Here is a 12,217-nt window from a genome sequence, read left to right as displayed (position 1 = left end):
CCTGGGGCCATGCAATATTACACCCAACTATGTTGGTCCGTCTGAGACCCACCGCTACCCAATTTCATTCACCGTTACAATTGTTTACCGGATATAAGCCTGACGTCTCACATTTACGTGTGTTTGGATGCACAGTCTATGTGCCAATAGTCCCACCACTACGTACCAAAATGGATCCTTATAGAAGAATGAGAATCTATTTCGGTTATGATTCACCATCAATCATTCACTACTTAAAGCCCTTGACATGAGATCTCTTTACCGCACGTTTTGCATATTATCACTTTGATGAGATGATCTTCTCATTGTTAGGGGAGATAAGATCACTCACGTTCCTGTAGCACACTACGTGTTGATGCACAAAATCGATGAGGACTTTGGTACAACAGAAAGTGTCAAGTTTGTGACCTTCGCTAGGTTGCTCTGGTCATTAGTGTGGATAAGTATGTAAATGAATAGAGACAGGGAAGCAAACAACACAAGATGCATGTGGTTCACCCAGATTGGCTACATCCACGGAGTAAAGGAGTTCTCATTAGTTGTGAAGGGTTTACACAAATACATAGATTCAAGCTCTCTTTTAGTGAGTTATAGTGAATAGTTTAGTATAAATGACATTAGGGATTATTGTGGGAGAATGATCCCCTTTTATAGAAGAGAGTTTCTAGTTTTGTTGTGACATTGACACGTGTCGTGTTGTGATTGGCCTCTGATATCGACACATGTTGCGCTGTGATTGGCCTATGATACCGACACGTGTCGCGTTGTGATTGGCCTCCTAGTTAGAGGAAAAGTCTTATGGGTCCTTGACAGTATGTTATTGACCGATGCTTAGTAATTTCGGGATTAGTCAAGTATGGTACAAACAGTGCTCCCCTAAGTTCCCGAGTGAGGAAAGCTCATCGGTTGGGGACTTGCAAGATCTAAGCCATTAAGTAATCACGAAACTTCCAAGTATCGAAGTGTGGTGTCGCCTTCACTTGCCTTCTCTGTCCTGTAAGTAGATGTGGCATCTTCTCTTGGAAGTACTTTTCCTTCATCCAGGAGTGGTATCTTTGGTTGGCGTTGACGTACAAGGTAATGTATCATTTTCATTTGAAGCTTACTTGTAGTTTCAGGTTTGGTCAAGTGCAATACAAACCATATAGTAGGAGTCCCTCAAGTCTCTAAGTGAGGAAATCTGCAGAAGGAGGTGACAGACAAGGTAAGCAATCAAGGTTCCAAGCAATCAGTCTCAGATCGGTAGGTTGATCTTGGGTTTCGGCTGATTGTAATCATTCTCCCTGTCTCTCATTCAGCAATAAGGATAAAGAGAAGATACAGGGAGAAGAGATGATATGAGGTACTCTTGTTTTTGGAGAAGACGGACGAATCAGCACGTGCTTTATTGTACTTAACTTTCCACAAGTGTATTCTTGAATTGGGCTGGAGGGTTTTCTGGTTTCCTCCAAAGGAGCGAGCCGACTCCAGAATTTGAGGGTCAAAACAAGTTCGTCAAACCTAGAGTTTGTTTGATCCTAATGATATATGATATTTTTGCTGTTTGATAAAGTAGTAGATATGGTATGGCGAAGCTTTGTTCTTCGACAACGGTGCTAGCAAAAGGCTGTTGAGACTTCTCGATCTCTTCAATTAGAGCAATGATGCCGAGCTTGGATTTGACTTAGACTTTTCCGTCTGGATTTCCACAAGAAAGGGCGTCGTGATGTAGTGATCTTTTCTAGCTCGCCGTTGAACCTTCTGCTTCAATCTTTTGTATAGCAAAAATGGTGTGCAACCTTTGCATTTAAATAGTCCTTCAGAGCACTACTTCTCAGTGACTCATCCATGCTTGGCAGCTTTAGTGTAAAGAGCCAATATCGTACTAACTGTTTTGAGGTATTTGTCGAAGGAATTCATAACCTTGACGACAGTTGAGGATGAGTACTCGAGAGCAATACTAGGCAAGCGACCAGGCAAAGGTTTCGGGCAATCAGTTCTAGATCGAAAGTTTGATTTCAGGTTCCGATTGATTGCATTATTTCTCCTTGTACTGCAGGTAAGAGCAAGGGCAAAGGAAAAGACAGGGAAAAGGCATCATATGGGATACTCTTGCTTTCAACCCTGATGATATGAGATATTCTTGCTCTGATGTGGCTGGTTGGCATGAGTATTATCGAAGGAGAAGAAAACAGAGTATTTCGAGAGGCTAGATTGGGAGTGCCATTTCGGATGTGGGGAAGGGTTGAGCATTTTTTTTTTGTTTGGCAGGTCTGCCTGGCTGTGAAGGATGAAGGTCGACATATATAGGAATTGTCCCAATAGCGAGTGGTAATGATGTTCTGTTACCCTTCTCAGTCAAAGCAATGTAGTGGTCGCTTCAAGGTTTACCTGTTTTAACTTTGTTAGAGTACTTTGAAAAAGTGGTCTGTGGTATCCAGAAAGCTGATGTTGCGTGTGAGAATTGTGGACAAATTTTATCTAATGAAATCCGACTTCTCAAAGTTCGGGGAGCGGTACCTCTTTGATTTTTGAGCAGGCAATCTTGTTAGGGATATGGTTCTCGAGATTCGGAGAGCGGTGCCTCTTCGATTTCTGGGCAAGCAATCCTGTTGGGAGTGTTGTCTCAGATGTGAAGAAAAGTTGGGCATTTTTGCAAGTCTGCTTTGGCATGGAGCATAGAGGTTGACACACATAAGGATTTTTCAATAATCAAGCAGTGGTGCTATTCCTTTATCCTTGTGGGTAATAGTAGGGTAACTAGGCCTTCAACATTTACCTGTCTTAACTTTGTCAGAGTTCTTTGGCAAAGTTGTCCTTGGTTCGAGGAACTGATGTCGCGTGTGGAGATTGCTAATAAATTTTAACCCAAGAAATCCGCTTCTCGAAATTTGGAGAGTGGTGCCTCTTCGATTTTTGAACAAGCAGCCCTATTAAAGATCTGGCTCTTTCTTTTATAGGAGCACCAATTAAGTTCAAGGAGTTCGTTCTGAAAGTTATTGCTTGTAGGAATTTTTCCCTTATCTTCGTACTTCTGAGACTTACTGTACTTCATTTTTTTCTTCATCTTTTCTGAGAATATCTGACCCTTCCGACCGTCGTTTGGACTTGAATGTTGTAGAAGAGGTAGCCATGTCTCCTCAAGATAACATATGACACTCATCCTTCTTATCTCCTACTAGTCCCTTACTATTGGGGATTCTGTGATAAAGAATGATATGACCGCTGCGGTGGTGGCCAAGAATCTTCTTACTCCCAAAGATAACAGACTACTTTCCAAATGGTCCGATGAGTTGGCTGTTAAGGATTCTCTGGCTTTCAGTGTTCAATGTGCAGGTTCTGTGTCTAATATTGCCCAACGCCCATTTGCTCGAACCCGCCAAGTTGAATCGTTGGCGGCTGAAGTGATAAGTCTCAAACAGGAGATCAAAGGGCTTAAGCACGAGAATAGACAGTTGCACATGCTCGCACATAGCTATGCTACAACCATGAAGAGAAAGCTTGACCAATTATAGGAATCCAAGGGTCAGATTTTAAATGATCATCAAAGGTTTGTGAGTTTGTTCGAAAGGCATTTGTTGCCTTCGTCCTCTGGGGCTGTACCACATACTAAAGCTCCAAATGATCAACCTCTGGTGCCTCCTCTTTCTGGGGTTCTACCTAGTACTGAGGCTCCAAATAATCACCCTCCGGTGCCTCCTATTTTTGGGACTTTGCCAAGTGTTGAGACTTCTCCTGAGCAGCCTTTGTGAAGGCGCCCTCCTGTTTGTTTGTTTTGATTCATGTGTATGCATGTATTTGTAATTTATCGAAGATATAAATAAATAAGCTTTACTTCATTCAAAGTGTTGTGTTAAATACACTAAGGTATCCTTAACTAAGTTCTTTGAATTTTTTATTTTGTTGAAGTTTACATGTTGAAACTTCGTGGGTTGAAGTAGTGCTCCCTTAATTTCTTGAGTGAGGAAAATTTCTCAGTTAGGGACTTAAAAAATCCAAGGCACTGAGTAGTCGTGAAATTTCTGAGTACCAAGGTGTAGTGGTATATGGTAGGAGTCCCCCAAGTCTCCGGTCGAGGGAGTTGACGAGGGAGGTGTCTTGCTAGTAAGCAATTTTCCAAACAAAACTTCACCATTTTCCTTTCTAAGTGGTTGCCTAAAACTCCTCATTCATATATATATTTGGTATGAAAGTTGTTAGGCCCAAAGAAGGGGAGGCCTAGGCTCTTTCTTTTGTTTGAATTTTCAAAATTTTTTATTTTTTATTTTTTGAATTTTAGAATTTTTTTAATTAATTAATTATTATTATTTTTATTTATTTTTTTTAATGGGTGAAGCTTTGATGTTGAAGTTTTGTAGGTGAAGTTTTGGTGTTAAAGCTTTTGTATTGAAACTTTGGTGAAGCTTTGATGTTGAAGTTTTGTAGGTGAAGTTTTGGTGTTGAAGCTTTTGTGTTAAAGCTTTGTAGGTGAAGCTTTTGTGTTGAAGCTTTGTAGTTGAGAGTTGAACCTTTGTAGGTGAAACTTTGGTATTGAAGCTTTTGTGTTGAAGCTTTGTAGTTAAGAGTTGAACCTTTGTAGTGAAACTTTGGTGTTGAAGTTTTGTAGGTGAAGTTTTGGTGTTGAAGCTTTTGTGTTGAAGCTTTGTAGTTGAGAGTTGAACCTTTGTCGGTGAAACTTCGGTGTTGAAGCTTTTGTGTTGAAGCTTTGTAATTGAAGCTTTTGTGTTGAAACTTTGTAGGTGAAACTTTTGTGTTGAAGCTTTGTTGGGCACCATAAATTGATTTTGCTTCACACTATCTTGATCAAGAATGTGTGAAGCTTTTGAGAATTGTAATTGCTCTCCATTGATGAGGCTTTGTTAGATGTTGAAATTTTGTAAGTGAAGCTTTTGTGTTGAAGCTTTGTTGGGCACCATAAATTGATTTTGCTTCACACTATCTTGATCAAGAGTGTGTGAAGCTTTTGAGAATTATAGTTGCCCTTCACTTGTTGAAGCTTTTGTTGGCACCATAAATTGATTTTGCTTCACATTATCTTGATCAAGAGTGTGTGAAGCTTTTTGAGAATTGTTGTTGCCCTTCACTTGTTGAAGCTTTTGTTGGCACCATAAATTGATTTTGCTTCATACTATCTTGATCAAGAGTGTGTGAGGCTTTTGATATTTGTTGAAGTTGTTGAATTTCCCTTTTTTTTTTTTTTTTTTTTTTTTTTTTTGGGGGGGGGGAATTAGAATTTGAAAATGTGGGAGAGACAACATATACCAATTTTGCTTCTACACTGTTGAGCAAGAGATTGTGATGCAAGCCACACCTTGTAGTAATCGAAGGTTTGGATGAACCATATAAATTGAATTTGCTTCGAACAGTCTTGATCAAGAGTGTGTGAAGCTTTCTACGAGTTGTAGTGTTTGCATTGTTACAGAGGAGAAATGTCTGAAGCATATGTAAGAGGGCTGAAGAGCTTGATCTTCGTATACCATGCATTGAAGCCGTTGTTGGCTTGCAATAAGACTTTGTTGGTGACTATAACTCTTGTTAGGCATAAATGCTCCCCTAGTTGAGTTGTAAAGCTTGAGGGTTTTTGATTATTTGTGAATACTAGGAGTTTACATGTACAAGTTGTACCACTCGTCTTCTGGTTGGTGTAATGAATGGTGAGTTGCTTTCATCACTTGGTTAGTTAGTTCCTTTATCACATTTCATCACCTGGTTAGTGGCACAAAGATGAGTTCCTTCTTCACTTGGTTGGTGGCATGAGTGGCAAGTTACCAAATGGTATTAGAGTACAGGTTGTACACTTTATCACCTGGTTGGTGGCATAAAGGAGAGTACAGGTTGTACATTTCATCATCTCGTTGGTGGCATGAAGATGAGTTCTTTCTTCACATTTCATCACTTGGTTGGTGAGAATAAGGGCAAGGTGTCGAGGCACATTGTAGCAAGTGTCGAATGACACAAAGTGTGTTGAACCCTTTCGAAGCACAATTGGCTTATGTATGGATGTGTTGGAATGTATGATGTTTATGTATGAATGTGTTGGAATGTATGAAGTTTATGTTGATTGACATAAGTGATGCTTATGAATGTTTTGCTATGCATAAAGAGATCCCTTGTTTGGATATAAGTCATATTGACATATACTTAGACTTTATTTCATGTTGTAAGCATTCGTGTTGAAGCTTTGAACCTGAGCGTTTCAGTGATAGGGATGTAAAGGAGTTAGGACCAAGTTGTCTAAATCACCTCTTTATTGAATTGATGCCAAATGGCCTTAATTACATAGGATGCCAAATGGCCGTAGCTCAACACTTGTACAGTGTGAGTCTACTTGTAATAGTACTTCAAGTGATCAGCGTTCCATGGATGGCCAAGGGTCTTGCCATCGGAGCTCTTGAGCTTGTAAAAACCAGGGCGACTGATGCCAATAACTTCAAACGGTCCATCTCAATTTGGGCTAAGCGTGCCTTCACTCGGGACTCTGTCGCATAGTAGTCTTTTCTTCAATACCCAATCCCCCACTTTGAAATAGCGAGGTTTGACTCTTGAGTCATAATAGTTGGAGATGCGCTGCTTGTAGGCGACATTCCTCAAGTGAGCCTGGTTTCTGTGTTCCTCGACTAGATACAAGTTGAGGGTGAGTTGTTTGTCATTTTCACTTTGCATGTAGTTCTAGACTCGGAACGTTGCTTGCTCAAGCTCAACTGGGACAACAGCCTCTATACCAAAGGCAAGTGAGCCTGGTTTCTGTGTTCCTCGACTAGATATAAGTTGAGGGTGAATTGTTTGTCATTTTCACTTTGCATGTAGTTCTAGACTCGGAACGTTGCTTGCTCAAGCTCAACTGGGACAACAGCCTCTATACCAAAGGCAAGTGAGAATGAAGTTTCTCCTGTTGAAGTCCGATATGAATTGCGGTATGACCAAAGAACTTGGGGTACAAATTCTGGCTAACAACCTTTAGCCTTGTCCAAGCTGGTTTTCAAAGTGCGCTTGATTATTTTGTTGATGACTTTAACTTGTCCGCTAGACTGGGGATGAGCTGGGGAGGCAAAACATAAGTTGATGTTGAATTTAGAACAGAACATCCTGAACTTCTTGTTGTCAAACTGTCGCCCATTGTCCGTGATTATCGCATTAGGAATGCCAAATCTGCAAAGGATGTTCTTCCGTACGAAGTCTTCTATTTTTGCCTCAGTAATGGTTGCCAAGGGTTCTACTTCGGCCCACTTTGTGAAGTAGTCAACTGCAACAATTGCATAGCGGACCTTGCCTTTTCCTGCAGGCATTGGGCCGATCAAATCAAGTCCCTATTGGGCGAAGGGCTAAGGGCTGATCATAGGAGTAGGAGGCTCGGGAGGGGAGTGATGAATAGTTGCGTAGCGTTGACACTTATCACATGAGCGGGATATTCTGATGGCATCTTAGTGGAGTGTTGGCCAGTAATATCCTTGGCGAAAAGCCTTGTGTGCTAGGTATCGAAATCCAGCATGATCTCCGCAGACTCCATCATGTATTTCTCAAAGGACAATTTCCGCTTCCGCAGGTGTGAGGCACCGTAAGTATGGTAAGTTGAAACCTCGCTTGTAGAGTTGGTCATTAATGATCAGGCAGTGGGTAGACTTGTATCGAATCTATTTAGCTTGGATTTTATCATTTGGGAGAGTGCCATGAACAAGGAATTTATAAATTGGGATGATCCAGCTATCCCCCTATTGCAAGTTGCACACTTCTGTGACCATGGTGCTTGGTGTTGCCAATGATGCGAGAATTATACGCACACAAATTAAACCCTCTTTTTATCAATTGTAGTAAGTATGTAAGTAGGGATCGTTCTAGACCGGGGATTAGGAGGGATTGTTAACCACTTGGATTTGACTCAAAAACGTAAAATAACAATATGAAACACTATACTAGACTCAAAGAATGCAAAACTAAACTTTAAAACACTAAAAAAACGAAAAGACTCAAACAGTACCCAAAGCACTCGAAACTGCCTTAAAAACACTTTCTGGGCAGTTTTGAGCACCTTGAGTACTTTGGACGAATTTGGGAAACAAAATGAATCAAAACACTTTTAGACACAAACTAAATTGATTTCTAACTAAATTGAACAATAAAGTAAAGGGGGATTGAGTTTTGGATGAAATTAAACTAAAATAGAAACTTGGAAACAAAACAGATTGTACAAACGAAATTGATGGAATAGAATGATGAAAAACTAGTTAGAGGGTTCCTTATCCACACATGAACATATGCATATAATTTGATTCCCAGTTATGACTTCAACAAACGATGAATGACAATGCTCCAAGTTAATTAGGTCCACTTAAATTAACTTTCAGATTTCCCTAGATTCATTGGATTGGATGATTGCATACGACAATCCAAAGCATTCCTAATCAAAGTCCCTAACCATGGAATACGCATGATAGAGACATTCAACAAAGATCATTAAGTTCAACGGAAATCATAAACATCGACTAGGCATTCATAACTATGGAATACGCATGTTAATCCAGCCTAGGGTTTACTAAACACAATCGTGACTAGCGAATTTTACTACTCATGAATATAAGTTCATAACGATTAGGTGAAATTCCCTTATATCCTAGCATCAAGTTTAGGCATGCAAATTAAGTGTCGACCCTCAACCCACATACATAAACAAGTTCTTAATCAAAACAGAAAAGTAACCCACATCTAAAGTTCATGAGTTCATAACTGGAGTAAATCAAATCATAACCAACATATGTCCATGGCTTCAAATTCGCCTCTAACTAAAAAGAAATTAGTTCCACATGTTTAACATAATTGAACAACAAGTTAAATTAAACATGAAAACAGAAACAAGAAAAGAAAGAACAAATGGATGGAATTGAATGGATGGAAAGTTAGCTACGGGGTTCATCTCCACATATGTTATACTTGCATAATAAAACGATTTCCAATTGCATTTCAACAAATCATTAATTCTCAACACTCCAAGTTAACCATGATGCACTAATTAACCTTCAAATCTTCCTAACGTTATTGAATTGGATGATTGCATACGACAACCCAAAACATTCCCCACAAGTCCCCTACATGATTGCATAATAGAGATACAAGCAAGAATCATTACGCTCTATGAAAATTATAAGTATTGACGAGGCATTCGTTACTATGATTGCATGAAACTTATGCCAAGAATTCGTTTAACGCGATTGTTTATAAGCAACCTCCACTACTTGTGAATATAAGTTCGTAACTATTAGGTGAAACTCACTTATATTCTAGCGTCATATTCATGCATGAAAATTAAGCGCGCATTCTCAATAAACATACATAAATAAGTTATCAATCAAACGGTTAAACAAATTGAATCCACAACTTATGAAATGCAATTAGAAGTAATCAAATCAAAATGCAAGCATAAACATATATTTCGAATTACCCCCTAGCCAAGGGGGTTTTAGTTCCTCATGGTACAAAACAAAGAGAATCAAAGAAACACCTAAACATTCCAACAACTCAAACTTGAATTGTATGAACGTTTAGGCCCTCTTATCTTCCATTCCTCATTCGTACAAAACAAAGAGTATTGAAATTAAACATTGAAATCAAAGAAACACCTAAACATTCCAACAACTCAAACTTGAATTGTATGAACGTTTAGGCACTCTTCTCTTCCTCTTCGTTGTAGCACAAGGTCTAGGGATAGTTTGATGGTGTGAATGGTTTGGGGAGTGGTGGAAATGGAAGGATGGTGTTTGGATTGTAAGGGAGACTCACGGTTTTGGATTCTAAGGGGAAGTGTTTGTGTTAGTTGTGGTGTGAGAAATGGAGAGATGGAATGGGGAGTGAATGAATCAATTGTATGAATGCAATGCATGGTTTTATAGGGAGAAAATGGATGGGAGAACATGTGAATGGCAGCTAGGAATGATTAAAGAATGGAATGCTAGGTTGGAAATGCATGTGAATGCAAGGAGGAAAGCTGAAAATGCAAGGGAAGCTCACGGCACAATGTTGTTTTGCTTCTTGAAATGCATGTGAATGCATGTGAGTGCAATATGAAAAGAATGACTAATTAATGTATGTAGGGTGCAGCTAGGTTGGAAAGGTGTGGATTGTGGCTGCAATTTAGGGAAAGGAAATAGGTTTAATGCATAAATAAAAGGGCAAAGTGGCTGCAATGATGAAGAAAAGCTGGAATTGGTGTGGAAGGCACGGCAAAGACTTGTTGTTTGTGTGAAGTGTGTGTGAATGCATGTGAGTGGCTGATTTGTGGTGCAATGATGAAGAGTTGCATGTGGGTTAGGTTGGAATTGCATGTGGAATGGCTGGAATGAAGGGGAAGTCACGGCATTGAAGGTGTTTTGTGCTTGAAATGCATGTGAATGCATGTGAGTGCATGTGTTGGTGTTTTTTGCATGGCTTTGATGGATTGTTTGATTGGGCTAGAGGTTTTCCATGGCTCAAAGGATTTGTTTGATTGGGCTAGGCCCTTTGTTTTATGTCCCAAAGAGCATACAAGGCTTCAATTTCGTCCATCCTCTTTGCTCCATGATTAAGCTATCCAATCCATGCCCAAAAATGCTCCAAATAGCCTCAAAATGCACTTTCTTGCTCCCTAAGCCCTTAGAACCTGAAAACACACAAAAGAAGCATAAAGGACTAAAATAACTAGAGAAACATAACGTAAATGCACGAAAGCAAGCCATTTAAGTCGCATGAATATGCTCCTATCAGCCAACAATTTGACATGAATTTTTCTCCCAATCTTGTCTTCCACTGCTGAGGCGAGGCGAGCCAAAGCGTCTGCATGACTGTTTGTCGCTCGAGGGACTTGGGTTATCTGGTAATGGAAGTGCTTGAGCAAAAGTTGTGTTTGCATAAGATACACTGCCATGGAGTTATCCTTAGCATCAAAGTTGTTCGTGACCTGGTTAACCACCAATTAGGAGTCACTGAAGATATTAATTTGTTTAACTTCAAGGTGTTTGGCCAAACGTAAGCCTGCTAAAAGGGCCTCATACTCGGCTTCATTGTTTGACACCTTGAATTTGAAGCGGAGAGCATACTCCATTGCCACTTTATCGAGGGTAGTCAGGACTAGTCCTGTTCCACAACCCTATTGGTTGGATGAGCCATCAACATATAGAGTCCATACTGGGAGTGTTGGTTCTACCTTCCTGGTTTCCAGGGGTGATGAAGCCTCTGCCTCAGGTGTAGGAAAAATGTCAATGGGATAAGTGAATTTCGCAATGAAATATGCAACTGCTTGGCCCTTTTCAGCTAGCTTTGGGTGGTAGGAGATGTCAAACTCTCCCAGTGCTATGGCCTATTTGATCATTCGCCCCAAAGTGTCAGGACTCTGAAGTATTTGTCAGAAGGGGTGATTGGTAAGCACGATGATGGAGTGTGCTTGGAAGTAGGGGCGAAGTTTCCGAGCAGACATGACTAATGCTAGAGCTAATTTCTCAATGTTGGAGTATCGTGTCTCCGCATCTTGTAGAACCTTGCTAGCGTAGTAGATAGGTCGTTTGATACTACCATCCCTACAAATGAGGACTGAACTGACTGCTGAAGTTGAGACAGATAGATAGACAATTAGGGTGTCACCAACTTTAGGTTTGGAAAGCAGAGAGGCTTTACTCATGTACTCTTTGAGGTTCTTAAATGTTTCAGCACATTCATCGGTCCACGTAATATACTTCTTACTTCCCTTAAGTGCTTTGAAAAAAGGAGCGTATTTTTCTGTGGCCTTAGAGATGAACCTGGTCAAGGCTGCCACCTTGCCAGTAAGGCTCCGGATGTCTTTTGAGGTTACTGGTTCTTTCATGTCCATGATTGTTTTGATCTTCTCGGGGTTAGCTTTAATGCTTCGTTGGCTAATCATGAAGCCCAAGAATTTTCCAGAGCCCACACCGAAAGCGCATTTGTTGGGGTTCAACCTCATTCGATACTTCTTCAGGATGGAGAAGGTTTCAGACAAGTTGGCAATGTGTTGGTCAACATGTTTGCTTTTGACTAACATATCATCAACATAAACTTCCATGCTTTTCCCAATCTGTTCAGCGAACATTGAATTGACTAATCTTTGATAAGTCGCCCCTGCATTCTTTAGGCCGAATGGCATGACTTTATAGCAATATAGTCCTCTATCAGTGGTGAAGGTCGTGTGTTCTTGATCTGAAGGGTTCATGATATTTGATTGTACCCTGAGTAAGCATCCATGAAGCTCAAGAGTTCACAC

The 12,217-nt window shown here is 40.2% G+C and overlaps 1 pseudogene; it reads left to right on the top strand.

Annotated features, from left to right (window-relative positions):
- The first annotated feature begins 2,535 nt into the window (after window positions 1–2,535).
- On the top strand, window positions 2,536–3,731 carry LOC148698637 (uncharacterized; annotated as a pseudogene).
- Window positions 3,732–12,217: the final 8,486 nt, after the last annotated feature.

Source organism: Pyrus communis, chromosome 2, assembly GCF_041283825.1.
Source record: "Pyrus communis isolate YQ-2024b chromosome 2, ASM4128382v1, whole genome shotgun sequence".
NCBI classification, from domain to species: domain Eukaryota; kingdom Viridiplantae; phylum Streptophyta; class Magnoliopsida; order Rosales; family Rosaceae; genus Pyrus; species Pyrus communis.
The sequence above is the reverse complement of the archived record's forward strand: the minus strand, read 5'-3'. Positions and strand labels throughout refer to the sequence as shown.